Below are 18839 nucleotides of genomic sequence, written 5' to 3'. Positions count from 1 at the left end.
TTGGGTGTGGACAGCAAATAACATTATAAGTGGATTTCTTCTATCAGTCTCCCTGAGTACTTTGGTGTAAGCTATTTACCCTCTGTTTAGGGAGGCACAATGCAAATCATTGACTTTTAAGTGTCCTTGGTTTGGGGAAGACAGAGTTTTCTAGATGGTTGCAAATTGCTGTTTAAATATGTCAGTTTCCCTGTTCTGCTTGTCCTGGCTTACTGACCTATATCATTTAATTATTTTCTCTTTTCCTTCTTATTACATACACAACCTTCACAAATTTCACACTTCCAAATTAGCCTTTAAACCTTCCTTCTTTGGGTTTCAGGATTCTTCTCCCTCTCTGCCCGGGTTTGCCATTTCTGCCTTGGGGCCACTGATAGCAAGATGACTTCAGGAAATACCAAAATACCCTGCCCCCAACTTCAAAGGTCAGTTTAAAGATATCAGCTTATCTGACTACAAAGGAAAATATGTGGTGTTCTTTTACCCTCTTGACCTTACCTTTGTGCGCCCCAGGGAGATCATTGCTTTCAGTGATGGGGCAGAAGAATTTAAGAAACTCAGCTGCCAAGTGATTGGTCCTTCTGTAGATTCTCACTTCTGTCACCTGGCATGGATCAACAAACCCAGGAAGCAAGGAGGACTGGGACCCATGTACATTCCTTTGGTGTCAGATCCCAAGTGCACCATTGTTCAGGACTATGGGGTCTTAAAGGCTGATAAGGCATCTCATTCAGGGGCCTCTTTATCATTGATGATAAAAGTATCCTTCGCCAGATCACTGTAATGACCTTCCTGTTGGCCACTCTGTGCATGAGACTCTGAGACTAGTTTGGGCTTTCCAGTTCACTGACAAACGTGGGGAAGTGCGCCCTGCTGGCTGGAAACGTGGCAGTGACACCATCAAGCCTGATGTCCAGAAGAGCAAAGAATATTTCTCTAAACAGAAGTGAGCACTGGGTCATTATAGGGTCATATGGCGATGTACAGCCATGAGAACAGAGCCTCTCTTCTACTATTGTCATGCTTAAAACAAGATCTTAAACTTAGCCCAGATGGGTCCCTTCCTGTAGGGCAGGGGTGTCGAACTCAATCAGAGAAGGGGCCAAAATCTAAAATCCAGCCTAAATCGCGGGCCGAATGGTTTGCTGAACAGTCATAAACTGACAATGTTAACCAGAAATGTGAATTTAAAATGAGTGGAACAATCTTTTCCTTAACAGTGCTGTTAACCAACTCACATGCTATCAAGCAAAACAGTAATATTGGTATCAAGCAAAACAGTAATATTGGAATGTACCTAAAACGCTCATTGTTTTGTTTTCTGGCTAGATGTCTGACACCGTTTTCCCCGGATCAATGAGTCAATGTTCGGTTTTATTTCTTGGGCTGTAGCAACCCGCAAAACAGCATGGAGGTTGTCATCGGTAATGCGTGATCTGTGCTTGTTTTTGTTCAGATTCATTATTGAAAACATCTGTTCACAAAGATAGGTGCTCCCGAACATGGATAGAATACGGGCAGCATGAAGTCGGAGCTCTGGCATTGAGTCAGGGGGCAGTAGAGGGTAGAAGTCCTCAATTTCAACATCCTGAAACCTTGATTTCAGGCCACTGTCAGACTGAAGCTCGATTATCTCCATCTGAAGGTGATGGAGCACATTGTTGACATCAACTGTAAAAGGATTGGCAAAGATGTCAAAGCCTGAGTGCTGTGTTCTAAAGTCAGAGAAGCGCTGCTCAAATTCACTTAGTAAACGGCTAACTTTGGTAGCCAGCCGACTGCAAGGAAAAGTACCAGAAATAGTGGTTGAGATACTCAAACAAACGGGAAAGTGGGCAAGATTGTCCTGTTCCAGTTGGGACTTCCATAGTTGAAGTTTACGCTGGAATGCTGTGATCATGTCAGACATCTTCGTGATGACTTGTTTGCGTCCCTGCAGCTTCAGATTCAGTTGGGCGAGATGCTCGCATATGTCACACGTCATAGCAAAATCACATAGCCAGGCGGGATCCGACAGTTCAGGCAAGGGCTTTCCTTTACTTTCCATGAAAAGAGCAATTTGTTCTCTGAGCTCAAAAAATCTTTTGAGGACTGCGCTCTTGCTCAGCCATCTTACTTCTGTGTGGTATGGCACGTCTCCATGCTCTGCACCCACCTCCTGAAAAACTGCTGGAACTGGCGATGATTCAGGCCACGTGCCCGTATAAAGTTAATAGTTTTAATGACTGTGGTCATTATGTCATTCATGTCCAGAACTTTTCCACACATAGCCTCTTGGTGGATAATGCAATGATAAGTAATCAAGGGTGTGTGGCAGTGACTTTTTTGCATTCTTTCCTTCATTAGTCCAACCAAGCCTTTCTTTTCTCCGCACATTGAAGGTGCGCCATCGGTAGTTAGCCCCACCAACTTTTCCCAGGGTAATTTAAAATTATTTATAGATTTCTCCACAGCCTCAAATATATCTCTACCAGTCGTCGTCCCATGCATGGCAGCTACATCCAAAAGTTCCTCAGTGACAGAGAGGTCGGTCTTCGTAGCACATATAAAGATGGACAGCTGCACTGTATCAGTGTTGTCTGTGCTTTCATCGATAGCAAGTGAAAAAGCGAGATAACTGCATGCCTGTTTGACCAGCTGTGATGATAGATTTCCTGAGAGTTCTTGAACTCTATCTGCAATGGTGTTTCTTGACAAACTGACATTTTGAAAACTCTGTATCTGGTCTGGGCATACTTGCTCACACACTTTTAGCATGCATTGCTTCAAAAAGGCACCCTCTGAAAAACACCTTGAAGTACGGGCAATTTCTTCAGCCACTATAAAGCTTGCTTTCACTGCAGCATCATTTTTCGCTGTAGCCTTTGTAAACATTTGCTGCTGTGATTGTAGTTTGCCTTTTAGTTCTTTAACAATTTCATGCTTTTCTTCCAAAGTATATTTGCCATACTTAACATTATGTTTGGTGTCAAAATGACGACGTATATTGTACTCTTTCATCACCGACACTGTCTCATAACACAATATACACACTGGTTTGCCCTCTCTAAGCACAAACATGTGTTCATTTTCCCATTTGTCATTAAATTGTCTGCCTTCACCGTCAACTTTTCTTTTCCTGGACATTTTGGGATCAATATTGGCAGTAAAAGATGTAGTTTATTGGAAATCTGCGTTAGAAGGAAAAAGTTGAAAACTGCACAGGGAGAGCTTGATTTGGCAGATGGAGTGGAGAAAAAAAAAGTCAGTCAATAAATGCCTGGCTGGGTACAGATAGCAGATTCTGTTGCGATTTTTATGCCTGCACTTTATGCCATTAACTGGCAGCTTCTGCTGTGTATTTTTTATGCCCGCACACTCACTCTCTCCTCTGCTCTGCCACCCGTACAACCACATCGGATGCCGGACTATAGGTCACGCCTCCTGAATCTCGAGTGACTTGTTATCTATGCTCATGCGTAATAGATAGCAAGTATGGCGGCCGGCGAGATCACAAGCCTCCTATGTCACCGCGAGTCATTGTGATGGAACGCAGTGGAGTGCAGTGATGACAGCGCGGTGCGGGCCACATTGCAAGGCCTGGCGGGCCAGATTTGGCCCGAGGGCCTTGTGTTTGACATGTGTGGTTTAGGGGAATAAATATTCCAAATTTCTTACCCTTGCATTGGCCATGCCTATCCTGGCCAATGACCTGCTCCCCAGTGTGACTGACAGCCAAGTACCTTCCCTATTGTTATAGTAATATATAGAAATGTTTAAAAATGTCTAAAAATGTTTAAAAAGTTTTAAAATGTTTGAGTTAACTTTCTTGAAACGTAAAGTGTGATATTAAGGACACATTCCCTACAGCCCTGCAGTGTGTGTATCTCAAAGATAAGGATTTGAACTTCAGTTACTGACTTAGAAGTGACATGCTAAGATAACCATATGTGTGGTTATCCCTAGATAACCACATGCAGCCCCTAGCCCTGTTTGAGATTAACCTGTGTGCATTGACGTCATTCACTGATAGCCACCTGGACTGCTGCGGGTATGAAACTGGCTTTAAAAATGGGTCTCCCTGCCGGACCACAGAAGAACAGCTATTACCTCCTGATTGAGACATGATCGAGCTCTCAGGTGGAGCACCAGTCCCCTGCATCAGGACCAGCCCACCCCAGCTGCCAGACCCCAGAGGATAGTGCCACCAGGATCCCATTAAGCCTGTACCCGCAGCATCAGGAACTTGTGTGAGTAATAAAGTGCTGTTTCAGGTGGTGTAATTCCTCTAGCAGATAATTTAATTATTTTGCGTATGCTTAAAATTGAAATTAAAGCTTCTGGTCTTTTCAGTCTTATGCCCATCCTTGGTCCCGCTTGTGTAGAGTAGCCTCTTTGCTAGCAACTACTTGAATGTCCCAACTCCTGCATGGTTCAAGTTTATCTCAAGGGACACTTTTGATAACACCCCAGATCCTTTCCTGGAATCTATCGATACTTGGGACACCTATGTCACCCCAACTTTATTGGGCATACACCCATTCTTCCCTTCCCAGTCCCATGGGGTGAGCAAAGTTGCAGCTTCCTGGCAAAGCTGCCCAAATGGCCTATATTTGGCCTTCCCTTTGCTCCTTCCCTATTATGAATAACTAGGTTAATTACACCGGTATCCCTTGGCTTGTAGTCACTTCCCTCATTCACTGCCTTTGTGTTCGCATGGTGCTCTCCCTGTGTCTCTGTATCTATGTGTCCCTCTCTCCTTATAAGGACACCAGTCGTTGAGTTAGGGTCCACCCTCATCCAGTAGGGCCCCATGTTGGCTTGATTATATCTACAGATTACATCTGATTACATGTGTCATATTCACAGGGCTGTAATATATCTTTTTTGGGGGGACACATTTCAATTCATACAATTAGACTTAATAAAAATCTAAAACTTTTGCTCTGAGAGGAAACTAAGATGGCGGTGTAGGTAGACATCGGTACTTGCTGCCTCCTGCATCAAAATTACAACTAGAATATAGAACAGCCATCACTCAGAATCTCCTGAAAGCTGGCTCAATGGCCCTATAACTACAGAAGGAAAGAAAAAGCACATTGAGACTGGTAGGAGGGGTGGAGGTGCAGAGTGGGCTGCTCCAGCACCCATGCGTGGTGTTTTTTAATTGGGAGGAATATCTCCAAGGCCTCCCGTGAGAAGTGAGGGGTCCCAGCCCCACTCCAGACCCAAGCCCAGGGCTCCAGGGCTGGAAAGAGTAGTCCCTGTAACTTCAGGCTTTAGGGTGGGACCTACCTGGTCTAAACTTCCAGGGAAACAAGGAGTCTAGACCTTCATTATGAATGGGGAAGGATGGGACTCATACCCTAGTTGAAGTGGACCCTAGCGGACAACTGGAGATGGGGAAGAGGTTAGAGGCCAAGGGCATAGAACTGGGTGTGGCTCTTGTGACAGTGGGCCCCATCTGCCCAAGAGATAAGGACTCTGGAGACAGACCTGGCCAGGGGGGAAAGTTAAAAAAATAAATAAAGTCAGTTATAACTCAGTGCCGGAAATTCCCTTGTAGTAAGATATGCAGACCTCCCTCCAGACCTGGCTAGGAGATTGGCGTCATCAAAACAGCAGCATCCTGCACTTCTGTTTGAAGTCAGAACAGACATTCTGCTTGAGGGAAAAACAGGCCAGGTAGTGTAAACTACCTGAGAAATAGCTCAGGACGGCCAGGTCTTTGTCCTGAGGGGCCAGTCTGGGAGTGACATACCATCGGTGGGAGGGGTGGGGAAAAAGAGGTGTCAGCCAAGGTTTGAGCCCAGATTCGAATCTGTAATAAACTCTTGCATGCTTATTCAAATTGGCTCATGTGGTTCATCTCTTGGGGAATTCGCTTCGTAACAGCTCTTCCAGGGCCTGCCTTAGTAGCTGGTGGTAATGGCTGCAGTGGGTAAACGTGGCTGTTTTCCCTAAAAGGTTACTTTCCCTGGAAGAATAATTTCAACATTGAAACTGTGGAGCAAACCTGGGGAAGCCATCTAGAGACCCCATAGTCTTCAGTAGAGTAGTTAATGAGCCCCTTCCTTCTCCAGGCTCTAATCTAGGCAGTGGAGACACAGGGGGAGGGAGGTGAGGCATCAAAGGGTCTGTCCTCTGGGAGGGTGATAAGAAGAGATAATGTGAAGGAGGGTGATAAGAGGCTTGGAGAATCCATTCCTACTCCTGCTGCCCTTGGGGGAAACACCTGGAGGCATTCCAGGCACAGCTCACTCTGCCCTTCTCCTTTCTCCCCTTTCTGGTCCCACTGCTGCCCCTCCAGGGGGGCTCTGGCCACCTCTGCCCTGGACCTTGTGCTTGCTCCTGTGGAGTGTGTATCAACATGGCCCAGCGCCTGATTAGGACCAGTGGAGACCTTTGCTCTGGTGTGCCCACCATCTGCTCAGGATTCCGTTAGGACTGCCAAGTTAGTGTAACCACAGCTTTCCCTGGAGCCATGGGTGGGAGAGCCAGTATGCAGGGTTCAGAGTGAGTCACCCCAAAGTATGCTTCTGTGGTATGTGGATTGCTTTTGAGCTAAAGGCAATTTCAGCTCCAGGCTTGAGAGGAACTCTGCCAGCAATAAAGTTCCTGCAGGAGAAAATAGAGGTATCTAGGCTTTTCTGATCTAATGTGGTTAAGAAACTGTAAATAAATTGACTAGATATTTGTTTCTGGAAATGCTTGGTTAGCAAATTGGAAGAAAGCAGGGGCAGCTTGGGAAACTTAGCACCCTAAAAATTTTAAAAATAACTTGGATTCCACTTTTACAACTTATTTTGAAAAAAAAAATTTTTTTTCCAGCAAAGTTGTAAAAAAAAAAAAAAAAAAAAAAAAGGCTCAATGAACACACATATACCCATCACCCAGTGCTAATTTTTTGCTACATTTGCTTTATGTCTCTATAAAATAGATGCTTCCGAGTCATTTGAAAGTTGTAGCCAGGAGAACTCTTTAAGTAATTCAGCATACACCTCTGCTAATAATGATAGATTAAATAGAGAAGGTAGACCAGAGACCAGGATGGCAGGACACACAGGCTTTATTGGAGAGAAGAGTACCCCTGCCGGCTGCTTCCATGGAGAGGAGAGGAAGAGAGCAAGCACTGGGAATACAAGGATAGGGGGTGAGGCTTAGGGCATTCAGCACATGCTGATTGGTGATTAGGGACCTAGGGTCTTAGGAATCATGGGCTTAGGGTATTTGGCAGGTGCTGATTAGTGGTTCAGAGCTCAGGAATGTCTGGCCGCAGGTGGGTTTTACATCTGTCCATCAACTGGAGGAAGGGAGGATCTATCCAATAACAAGGCATTCTCATCAACACTGAAACATTTAATGACCCCATAATATTCTCTAATGCACATTCCTCTCACAAAACTCCAATGGTCCCCCATCTCCTTCAGAGCTTCTTTCCTTCAACCAGCTGTAGGATGATTCCTGCTGGTCTCCTGTGGAGAGGTTCTCTAACTTTCCTGTTTTCCTTGATACTGATGTTTTAGAGTCTGGTGGAACTATTTTGCAGATAAGCTCTCAATTTGGATTTGTCTTATTTTTCCCGTGACTAGATTTAAATGTTTTTTTTGGCAGATATACATGGGTGATGTAAAAACCCACTTTGACATTCAGCATGCTGAGTAAGGCTTTGGACAGCAGCTGAGATGCTTTTATTTTTCTGCTGTGAAAGCCATAACAATTATGAACGTATGTTTGTAAATCACAGGGCTGCATGGGCATCCATTCCACTGTTCCCAATGCTGTTCCGATAGCTGAGATACTCTAGCAGGAATTGTAGCCTCCTGGGGAGGGTGGCCCTTTCAAACAAAGGGCTGGCTGGGCTCTTTGGCCTTGTAGCTCTAACGACCATTACTAGAGGCAACATTTAAACCAGGGGTTCCGGTCCAGACATTTGGCTTTGCCTGGAGACATTTTTGGTTGAGATTCCATTGAGGGAATGTGTGTACTACTGGCATCTGAGTGGAGAGAGGCCAGTGATGCTGTCAAACATTCCCTTCTAAAAAGTATTATCTGACCCCAAAAGTCAACAGTGTAGAGGTGGAAACACCGAGGGAGCCACTGAAGTGTTCCAACCAGTTGTCTCCTTGGCACCATTCCTTCTGGTTCCCGAAATGCTCCACTATTGTCTGGGCTGTCAGCATTAACCACACAAACGAAAGTAACAACGTCCCAATACTTCCTGCTAAGTAGGAGATTCACTTTCATTTGTGTTTAAATTGGAGTTGGCCTGTGAACTCCCTGCCTGCCAATGCGTCATGCGAGATGAGCGCTGTGAGGGCAGGCACGTAGCAGTGGCCATCTTATTTGGAAGAAAAGGTGCAGTGAAACCCCAAGAGCATTGCTAACCAACAAGTGTGCTGAGCTTAGAGTACCCAAAGCGCTTTCCAGTAGTAAGTCCTGTCATTCAGCGCACCACGCGGTGCTGGCTGGCTGTGCCTTTGCACTCGAGGAACCACGTCTGACCAGGACTGGCTGAGGGACACGGCTGGCGGGGTGTGTGTGTGGGGGGGGGGGGGGGGGGGTCAAGAGAGAGCGCTGGGGTGAGGGTGGGGTGGCTGGGGAGGAAAACCAAGTTTGGACGAAGGGGAGAAACTGGCTAACGTTAGGATTCAAACGCGGGAGTCAGCCTCCACTCAACTCCTAAGGAGTCAAAACTGTACCGTCCTCTCCCCCTCCTCCCGCAAACACCTACCCAGACGCTCAAAGGGCGCCTTGGGTGAAATCCAAGTCAAACAATCCAGCGGTAGTCAAGGGCATGCTCTGCTCCGACCGGAGAGGCGGACCAGTACTCCCGTGGCGGTGCGGCCGGGCTGCGGGGAGGGCCGGTCTCGCAGGCGCCTCCCTGCAGCCCCCCCTCCAGGCGGGGCAGCAGGCGGACGAGGTCCCATCCGAGCGGCGGGGCGCGGGCAGCGGAGGGTCCGCGCGGGAGGAAGCCGCGGGTGGGCCCCGGCTCAGACCGAGGACACCCAGTGACCGGGTCCGGCTTCTCCGAAGGGCAGTGAGCGCGCCGCAGGACGACTCGCTGCTGTAACCCAAGGACGAGGGGAGCCGGCATTCCGTTAGGGCCTCCCGCTGAGCGAAAACCCGAAACCTCCCCGGAGGCCGTACTCGGGCTTGGGCAGCGCCCCCTCGGGTTCTGGGACCTCTCGATCCGCACACCGGCCCTTCCCGCACGCACCTGGGCCCGAGGCCCCGCCACGCTGAGCGGGATCAAACCAGCCCCGCCTCGCCGCCCCGCCGTCAGGTGGGCAGTCAGGCTGGGCTCCGCCGCAGGTGACGGCCGTCCCTTGCCCGCCCGGCCCCGCCCCGCCCAGCCGCCAGGCAGTGCGGCGCTCCGTCCCGCCCCGCCCAACCGGCCGCCAGGTGAGTAGCTCCAGGCCCCGCCCACCGTCTGGGGCGCCTGCGCAGTGTGGCCCGTCCGGCTGAGGCCGGGCGGCGCGGCCGGCGCAGTCGACAAGCTCAGTACGCGTGCGCCGTGCGGCCGAGGGCGGGCGGCGGCGGCGGCGGCGGAGCGGGGGCGGGGCGGCGCCGTCTGGCTCGGTCGGGCTGGGGCGGGAGCACGGCGCGGGACGGCGGGGCCCGCGGGCTGAGGACAGCGGCCTCCGTGGCCCGCAGGTAAGGCCGTGTGCCGCAGGGGAGCGGACGTCGCGATTGGGGGCGCGGCGGGCTCGTTGAGGGGCGGTGGCGCCTGGGAGCGAAGGGCCACGGCGCATTGTTCGGGCGGCGAGTGCCGTCTGTACAGCGCCCCCTGCCGGCCGGGCCGCGGGCGGGGGCCTCCGGGCCGTTCGCCTTTGTTCGCCGCCCCCGCCAACATGGCCGCCGCCCCGGGCCCGGCAGCGCCGCGCGCTTTGTTCCGGGCGCCGCGGCCCCGGGCGGGCGGTGCGACCCGGGGAGCGGACCGAGGCGGCGGGCGCGGGCGGGGCGGGGGGAGTTGCATAACGGGGCTGGGCTGGGAGGGGAGCGGGACCCCCGGGGGGAAGGGGCGGGAGGAGGGGGAAGGTACGGTCCCCTGGGTCCGGGGGGGCGGAAGGGGAGGAGGGCGGGAGGAGAGGATGTGGGGAAGGGTGAGAACAGATGCGGGTGAGGAGGGCGGGACGGCCCGCGGAGTCCCGGGCCGGGCGGTGCGGGACCCCGGAGGGAGGGCGGGGAGGGGGCTGTGCGCGGCCCGGCGCCCGTTTCCCGCGGCTCCTGCACCCGCGGCGCCGCGCGGGACGGAGTGGCGGGGCCGGTGCTGGCGGGGCCGGGCGCCCGCGCGCGAACGCTTCCTCGCGGTGACCTTGAGCGCGTTCCGCAGCGTTTGTGGAAGAACCCGTGACGCGGGACTGCGCTGCGCTGGGGTTCGGAACTGCCTGCCTCCGCCGGGTGCGACCCTTTTCTGTAACCAGAACCGATCTCGGTGACGGTCTCCGCAGTATATCCAGATCTGTGTATGCAGTTGTTTTATGCCAGTTTGCTTCCTTTGGCTTGTGGTTCGGGTTCTGGGTTTGGAGAGGGTTGTTCCTGCATGTTGAAGTGGCAAGTGCGGATTATTTTACTTTACGTCACAAAGCAACTCGAGATAGACATTTCAGCGTTTTACAGGATTACATTGCTTAACGTGACTTCAGTAGACGTACCTACAGGTATAGTAATACCTGTATAACTTCGGTTGGAATTTTCTGGAAGGATCGTTGTAAAGGGAGAATACAGTAATTGTTTTCTACAAAGCTTTGTTAGGAAGTGAATATTAAACCTATACTTGGGGATGAAGATTGGACGAACTGAGTTTGTGAACACTTAAGGGGTTATGAACTTTGGTTGTGAAATTACAGATGGGGCTTAAGTGAAATGAGACCTCCCAACTCCCTTTCCTAGTTAATGGACAAACACTAAAAAATTGTTGTAGCTACTAACTTACAGAACATTTATCATCAGGCTAATATATGTAAAGGTTGCATAAAAGGTCAGAGTTATCAGTAGTATGCATCAGTTTCTTGTGAGGAATAAAATAAAATTTATTTCTAATAATTTTGAGTAGGAAAATAGTCACTGTAAAATGTTATGAAATGAGTAAGGAAAGAGTGTCTCTGGTTATCAATTTACGTTCAATTTAGGATTTTTTAGACTTTAGATGATCCCTAGAATTTCACTAGTGCTGTTTCTAACCATACCTTTAATTACCAATTCAGAATACAATAACAGTACTTTGTTCTGGAATATCTGAAGCAGTGTTACTTAAGGTGAATTCTTTGTGACTGTTCAGATAGTTCCCAATTTATGATTTTTTGACTTTACAATGACGTGAAAGCAATTCCTGTACAATTCCTGTTTCAAGTTTTTTGAATTGTTCCTGGGCTAATGAGCGCAGCTCCCAGTCAGGCACCTGATCACATCAATACTCTACAGTGAACTCTGTTGGTAGTGTTTTTAGGACCTTGTTTTGGGTTTTTGCATTCCATCATGTCTCTAAAACAGCCATCTTTGTGACTGGTTTCTGGCGAGAAAGACGAAGCTCAAGATAATTGGCCTACTGCCCTACCAGTTTGGTTCAGTGGATAGAGCCTGCAGACACAAGGGCCCCAGGTGCCATTCTGTTCCAGGGCACATGCATGGGTTGCAGACTGATCCCCAGAAGGGAGCGTGAAGGAGGCAGCTGATAAAGGATTCTCTCTCATCATTGATGTTTCTTTTTTTTTTTTTTAATCGGACTTTTTTTTTTTAAAATATATTGATTTTTTACAGAGAAGAACAGAGAGGGATAGAGAGCTAGAAACATCGATGAGAGAGAATCACCCATCAGCTGCCTCCTGCACACCCCCCATCGGGGATGTGCCCGCAACCAAGGTACATGCCCTTGATCGGACTCGAACCTGGGACCTTTCAGTCCACAGGCTGACGCTCTATCCACTGAGCCAAACCGGTTTCGGCATCATTGATGTTTCTATCTCTTCCTCTCCCTTCTTCTCTGAAATAAGTAAAAATATATTAAAAAAAATAATTGGCCTACTGTAGGCTAGTGTAAGTGTTCTGTGCACATTTCAGGTAGGCTAGGCTAAGTAAGGATGTAGGTTAGGTGTATTAAATGCACTTTTGATGTATGTTATTTCCAACTTATAATGGATTCATTGGGATATAATCCCATTGTAAGTTTAGAAGCATCTGTAGTTCTAGGAGCTATTATAGGTAACATTGGTCGGCAAACTCATTAGTCAACAGAGCCAAATATCAACAGTACAACGATTGAAATTTCTTTTGAGAGCCAAATTTTTTAAACTTAAATTTCTTCTAACGCCACTTCTTCAAATAAGACTCGCCCAGGCTGTGGTGTTTTGTGGAAGAGCCACACTCAGGGGGCCAAAGAGCCACAGTTTGCCGACTACGGGGATAGACAAAAGGTTCCTTGGTCACCTAAGTTTGGGAAACAATGCTATCCCTTTCCTTCTAGGGTAGGGGTGTCGAACTCAATCACAGAAGGGGCCAAAATCTAAAATCCAGCCTAAATCGCGGGTTGAATGGTTTACTGAACAGTCATAAACTGCCATTGTGATGGAAACGCAGCGGAGTGCAGTGATGACAGCGCGGTGCGGGCCACATTGCAAGGCCTGGCGGGACGGATTTGGCCCGCGGGCCTTGTGTTTGACATGTGTTCTAGGGTCACAATTGACATTTTTGCATTTGGGCTGTGAGAAATAGTGTTTTCCATATTCGGCCCCAGATCTCTTGTTTTTAGTGTAATACCTATTGACACCCATGAAATCTTGGTAATGTTGGTCAAGGGATCCTTACAGTGTTTTAGATAACGTGGTTTTGAAGTGAGAGGTTGATGTGGTTTGTGTGTGCCTTTGCATCAGATTTGGCTCTTACTGTATTGATGAGAAATTATGAATTATTTGAGGTCTTACCTACAAGGAATTTAATTAGTGTTTTCACTACTGGATTACTTACCTGATTGTACAGTTACAACTTATGGCTGCATTCCTTAATTAACTTTTTCCCCTTGATATGTTAGAAATACATGAAAAGATACTGTTGTTTCTGAAGTTACTAATGTGGATTATTTAGAGATTAAAAATAATGCTGTTCGGCTGAAACCGGTTTGGCTCAGTGAATGGAGCGTCGACCTGCGGACTGAAGGGCCCTGGGTTCGATTCCGGTCAAGGGCATGTGCCTTGGTTGCAGGCTCATCTCCAGTAAGGGGTGTGCGGGAGGCAGCTGATTGATGATTCTCTCTCATCGATGTTTCTGGCGCTCTGTAGAAAATCAATAAAATATATTTAAATTAAAATTTGGTATTTCTTTGGTTTAGCTGTTAGGATATTAACTTCTGAGAAAGCAGATAATATATATTCATGTAAATATTTCCTTATGCTTATTAGATGCTTAATTAAATGTGTTTTCTTCTCTCTTTGAAAAGAATAAATTGGAAGATGGCAATCAATTATTTTGTCCAAGTATTTTGTTCACTTTGGAAAGCATGGTATTGTGAAAAGGAGATGAGCTTTGGAGTTGGACAAAGAGATAGAATGACCTTTCAACTCAAAAGAGTTGGTTGAAATCCAGCCCCATTGGTCCAAAGTCACATAGCTAATTCATCATGTAGCCCTTTTTATTTTTTATTTTTTAATTGTAACTTTTAAAAAAATTTAATAAATCTTTATTGTTCGGATTATTACAATAGTTTCTCCTTTTCCCCCCATAGCTCCCCCCACTGCCCTTACCTTCACCCCCCCCCCCACTCCCCCCAGTCCTCATCCATAGGTGTACGATTTTTGTCCAGTCTATTATATTCACCAGTTTATTCTGTTCCTCACATTTTTAATTCACTTGATTTTTAGGTTCACTTGTTGATAGATATGTATTTGTTGTTCATAACTTTTTTAAAATATATTTTTATTGATTTTTTAGAGAGAGGGGAAGGGAGAAGCACAGAGAGAGAAACATCACTGAGAGAGAAACATAGTCAATTGGCTGCTCCTGCATGCCCCCGACTGGAGATCAGGCCCACAACTGGGCATGTGCTCTGACTTGGATGTTGTTCATAATTTTTTCTTTACTTTTTTTCTTCCTCTTCTTGAAGAATACCTTTCAGCATTTCATATAATATTGGTTTGGTGGTGATGAACTCCTTTAGCTTTTTCTTTTTTTTTAAATAAATTTTTATTCATATTATTACAAATGTTCCTTTCCCCCCCTTCTCACCCCACCCTCTGCCCTTTCCCCACCCCCCATTGTCCTCATCCATAGGTGCACAGTTTATGTTCAGTCTCTTCCCACAGTGTCCCCCTCTCCCCTTTTCCCCAAGAATCGTCAGTTCACTCCCCTTCCATACCTCTGATTCTATTATATTCAACAGTTAATATTGTTCCTCAGATTTTTTTTTTTTTAGTTTCCTTGTTTTTTAGATTCACTTGTTGATAGTTACGTATTTGTTGTTCATAATTTTTATCTTTGTTTACTTTCTCTTCTGAAAGAACCCCCTTCAGCAATTCATATAATTCTGGTTTGGTGGTGATGAACTCCTTTAGCTTTTTTTTTATTAGTGAAGCTCTTTATCTGACCTTCGAATCTGAGTGATAGCTTTGCTGGATAGATTATCTTTGGCTGTAGGTTCTTGCTATTCATCACCTTGAATATTTCTTGCCATTCCCGTCTGGCCTGCATGGTTTCTGTTGAGAAATCAGCTGACAATCGTATAAGTGCTCCTTTATAGGTAACTTACCTTCTTTGCTCTTGCTTCTTTTAATATTCTCTCTTTGTCTTTTGCTCTTGGAATCTTAATTATGATTTGTCTTGGTGTGGTCCTCTTTGGATTCCTTTTGTTTGGGGTTCTGTGCGCTTCCTGGTCTTGTAAGTCTAATTCTTTCACCAGGTGGGGAAAGTTTTCTGTCACTATTTCTTTCAGTATGTTTTCGATAGCTTGCTCTCTCTCATCTTCTGGGACCCCCATAATTCTGATGTTGGTTCGCTTGAAGTTGTCCCAGAGGTTTCTTACATTATCTTCAACTTTCTGGATTCTCTGGCCTTCTTGCATCTGTGGAGGAGTGTCTTCTGGCTCTTTATGTTCCAAATCTTTGACTTGATTCTTGCGATCTTCCATTCTGTTTTTAGGACTCCATAAAATATTTTTTATTTCAGACAATGTATTCTTTATTTCTTGTTGATCCCTTATTATTTCTAGTTGATCCCTTTTCATATCCTCATAGGTCTTGTTTATTTTATCGGCCTTTTCTAGGAGATTCTTGAACAACCTTATAAGTGTGGTTTTGAACTCTATATCCAGTCGCTTTTTGTCCTCCATTTCTTTCATTTGTGATCTATTTGGGTTAGGCATTTTCACAGGCAGCTTTCCTGATGGGGCGGGGTTTCAGGGTGGAGCCTGCAGCCTTGGCTTCCGTCAGCCCCGCCCTATGCGACTCCTGAGACTCAGGGTCCTTCAGTACTTGATGCGAGCGCCTCTGAGAGAAAGGTGCCCTTGATTTTCGCCTGCTGCCAAACTGTCTATGCTCTCCCCCAATGAGTCCAGTATTGGGGTTCAGTTCAGTTGGTAGTGGGATTGGAGGTGGCGTTCAGAGCAGTCTGGAGCCCCTGTCTCCTTCCCATCAGGGCAATCCCGTGGCACAGCCGGCCGGCCCTTCTCTGCGCGCAGTGTGCGGGCCTCCGGGACCTCCTTTCGCCGCTTCCCCGGAGTCCCGCCTTTCAGCCCGGCTCCCTATGGATGAGCCTGGGTCCCTGGGGTCTGGCCTAGAATTGGGGTTCAGAGCAGTTGGAGCTGGGCCCAGCATACAGTCGGAGCTTTTCTCTCCTTCCCGCTTGGGACCGCCAGCCAGGCACTCGGCCTCCCTCCTCTCCGGCTCCGTCCTCTCCGTGCGCCGCGTGTCTCCGTACCTTGGGCTTTTACAGCTCCTCCGCGCTTCCTTCTGGTTTTCTCCTTGCTTCTTGTAGAATTTCCAGTCAGTCGACTTTCCTGTAGTTCTGGGTAATGTCCATTTTATATTTTAGTTGTATTTTGTTGAAATTGTTGTGTGCGGCTGTGGCTAGTTGCCTACCCGAGCAGCCATCTTGGATTCTCTCTCTCCTTTAGCTTTTTCTTATCTGTGAATCTCTTTATCTGACCTCCCAATCTGAATGATAACTTTGCTGGGTAGAGTAATCTTGGTTGTAGGTTCTTGCTATTCACCACTTTGAATATTTCTTGCCACTCCCATCTGGCCTGCATAGTTTTTATTGCGAAATCAGCTGACAGTCCTATGGGTGTCCCGTAACTGTTTTTTTCTTACTGCTTTTAATATTCTCTCTTTGTCTTTTGCTCTTGGAATTTTAATTATGATGTGTCTTGGTGTGGTTCTCTTTGGATTCCTTTTGTTTGGGGTTCTGTGCGCTTCCTGGACTTGTAAGTCTATTTCTTTAACCAGGTACGGGAAGTTTTCTGTCATTATTTTTTCAAGTAGGTTTTCAATATCTTGCTCTCTTTCTGGCACCCCCATAATTCTTTTTTTAAAAAGTTATATTTTATTGATTTTTTTACAGAGAGGAAGAGAGAGGGATAGAGAGCCAGAAACATCTATGAGAGAGAAACATCGACCATCTGCCTCCTGCACCCCCCGACTGGGGATGTACCGGCAACCAATGCACATGCCCTTGACCAGAACCGAACCTGGGACCCTTCAGTCTGCAGATTGACACTCTATCCACTTAGCCAGACTGGTTTTGGCTAGCACCCCCATAATTCTGATGTTGGTGCGCTTGAAGTTATCCCAGAGGCTACTTACACATCTCCAACTTTTTGGCTTCTTTTTTCTTTTCCAGTTGAGTATTTTTTGCTTCTTTGTACTTCAAATTTTTGAATTGATTCCTGCGTTCCTCTAGTCTGCTGTTGGGTCTCTGTATAGCATTTTTTATTTCAGTCAGTGTATGTTTAATTTCTAGTTGGTCCTTTTTCATATTCTCGAGAGTCTTGCTAAATTTATCTGTCTTTTCTATGAAATTCTTGAAAAACCTTATAACCGTGGTTTTGAATTCTATATCCAGTCGTTTGCTTTCATCCATTTCTTTCATTTGTGATTTGTTTCTTTGTCTCCACATTTTGACTGCTTCCCTGAGTTGATAGAGTGGCTTTGTGTGCTAGGTGTCCTATAGGGCCCAGTGGTTCAGCCAACCCAGTTACCTGATGTGGACACTCTTGGTGCACCCCTTTGTGGACTGTGTGTACAGCCTTGTTGTATTTAAGTCTTGATTGTTTTTGGTATCACTGGGAGGAATTGACCTTCAGGCCAATTGGCTATGTGTATAAGTTGTGTCTTACACTGGGAGACCTTCTGTGCTGGAGACAGCCTTATAGGACCAGACTTGCAAAATTGCAAAAGCCTCTGTGCTCAGCTTGGATCAGGCAGAGTCTCATGGCTGAGCAGACAGTCTTAGCTTCCCGTCAGTCCTACCCTTGCGCGCATGCACCTCCAGACCTTTGCCTTCCGCGGCTCCCCCCTGAGTTTATGCCTAACAGCTCTGATTCCCCCAGGCTCACCCGGAACTGGGGTTCAGTGCAGTCAGGAGCTTCTGACTCTCTTCCATTAGGGAGAGCTAGTGGCAACCTTAGCAGTGAGACTTCTCAGTGTGCATGCCTCCAGACCTCTGATTGCTGCGATTTCTCTGAGTCTCCAAGTCCCTTTCTCTTTACCAGACAGTCCAAACTCCCGTTGTCCCCCTCCTCCCCTCGTTTGAGCCTGGGACCATGGGGTTTCACCCAGAATTGGGGTTCAGTGCAGTCTGGGGCTTCCTTCCCTCTCCCGTCAGAGAAAGCCAGTCAGGCAGGCAGCCGCCCTTCCTCTCTACATGCGGTCCTGTACCTCAGTCCTTTGCAGCTCCTCTGATTTTCCTTCTAATTATAGAATTTCCACTCAGCCAGCTTTTTTCTTTCCTTCTAGTTGTAGAATTTCCACTCAGCCTGCTTTCCTGTGGATCTGGATGATGTCCATTCTGTCTTTTAGTTGTAGTTTTGAAATTAAATTGTGCGAGGCAGCAGTTGAGATGTTTACCTATGCTGCCATCTTGGTTTCTCCTTCATGTAGCCCTTTTAAAAAAATATTTTTATTCTTATTGATTTTAAGATTAGAGATATACATCGACTTGTTCTATGGATTTATGCATTCATTAAGTGCATTTTGTATGTGCCCTGACTAGGCATTGAACCCCCAACCTTTGTTAGGAATAAAATTTGTATTGGGATGATTCTCTAACCAACTTAGCTGCCCAGCCAGGGCTCACTTTTCCTTTTTGAACTTCTGATCCCCCATCTGTAAACTGGAATGAAACCTGTTATATAAGGCTTTTATGAGAATTAAATAGACTGTAGAGTTTACAACTCCTGAAAAAAAAAAAAAAGGCAGCTGAAACCAAACATTGTTGACTTCTTCCCCTTCTTTTGAATTTTTATTGTTTCTATTTTATTTTTTATTTTTAAAAAATATGTTTTTATTGCCCAGCTGATGAGGCTTGGTGTGGACCTGTGAACTAGGAGGTCATGATTTGATTCCCATTCTGGGCACATGCCCAGATTGTGGGCTTGATCCTCAGTAGAGGGTGTGCAGGAGGCAGCCAATCAGTGGTTCTTTTTCATTATTGATGCTTCGATCTCCCTTTCTCTGTAAAATCAATTAAAAGTATATTAAAAATATGTTTTTATTGATTTTAGAGAGAGAATGAAACATCATTGTGAAAGAGAAACATTGATTGGTTGCCTCCTGTATGCACCTGTACCCAAACCAGGGACCTAACCTGAAACCCAGGCATTTGCCCTGAAATCCAGGCATGTGCCCTGACTGGAATCGAACTGGCGACATTTG

General features: G+C 46.8%; 1 protein-coding gene and 1 pseudogene across 2 annotated transcripts in view; both read left to right on the top strand.

Moving 5' to 3' along the window:
* Positions 1-381: 381 nt before the first annotated feature.
* Positions 382-1082, top strand: LOC118708669 (annotated as a pseudogene).
* Positions 1083-9506: 8424 nt separating this feature from the next.
* The window catches only part of SPIN1 (spindlin 1), an 84751-nt gene continuing 75418 nt past the window's right edge, over positions 9507-18839 (top strand). The window contains exon 1 of one of the 2 annotated variants that reach the window (XM_045575033.1): positions 9507-9636. The gene's annotated coding sequence lies outside the window, so the exon portion shown is untranslated. The remainder of the gene's footprint in view (positions 9637-18839) is intronic. The other variant, XM_036420056.2, reaches the window with a different exon arrangement.

Source organism: Pipistrellus kuhlii, unplaced genomic scaffold (genome assembly GCF_014108245.1).
Source record: "Pipistrellus kuhlii isolate mPipKuh1 unplaced genomic scaffold, mPipKuh1.p scaffold_m20_p_61, whole genome shotgun sequence".
In the NCBI taxonomy this organism is placed as follows: Eukaryota; Metazoa; Chordata; class Mammalia; order Chiroptera; family Vespertilionidae; genus Pipistrellus; species Pipistrellus kuhlii.
This window is presented reverse-complemented; position numbering and strand designations above follow the sequence as displayed.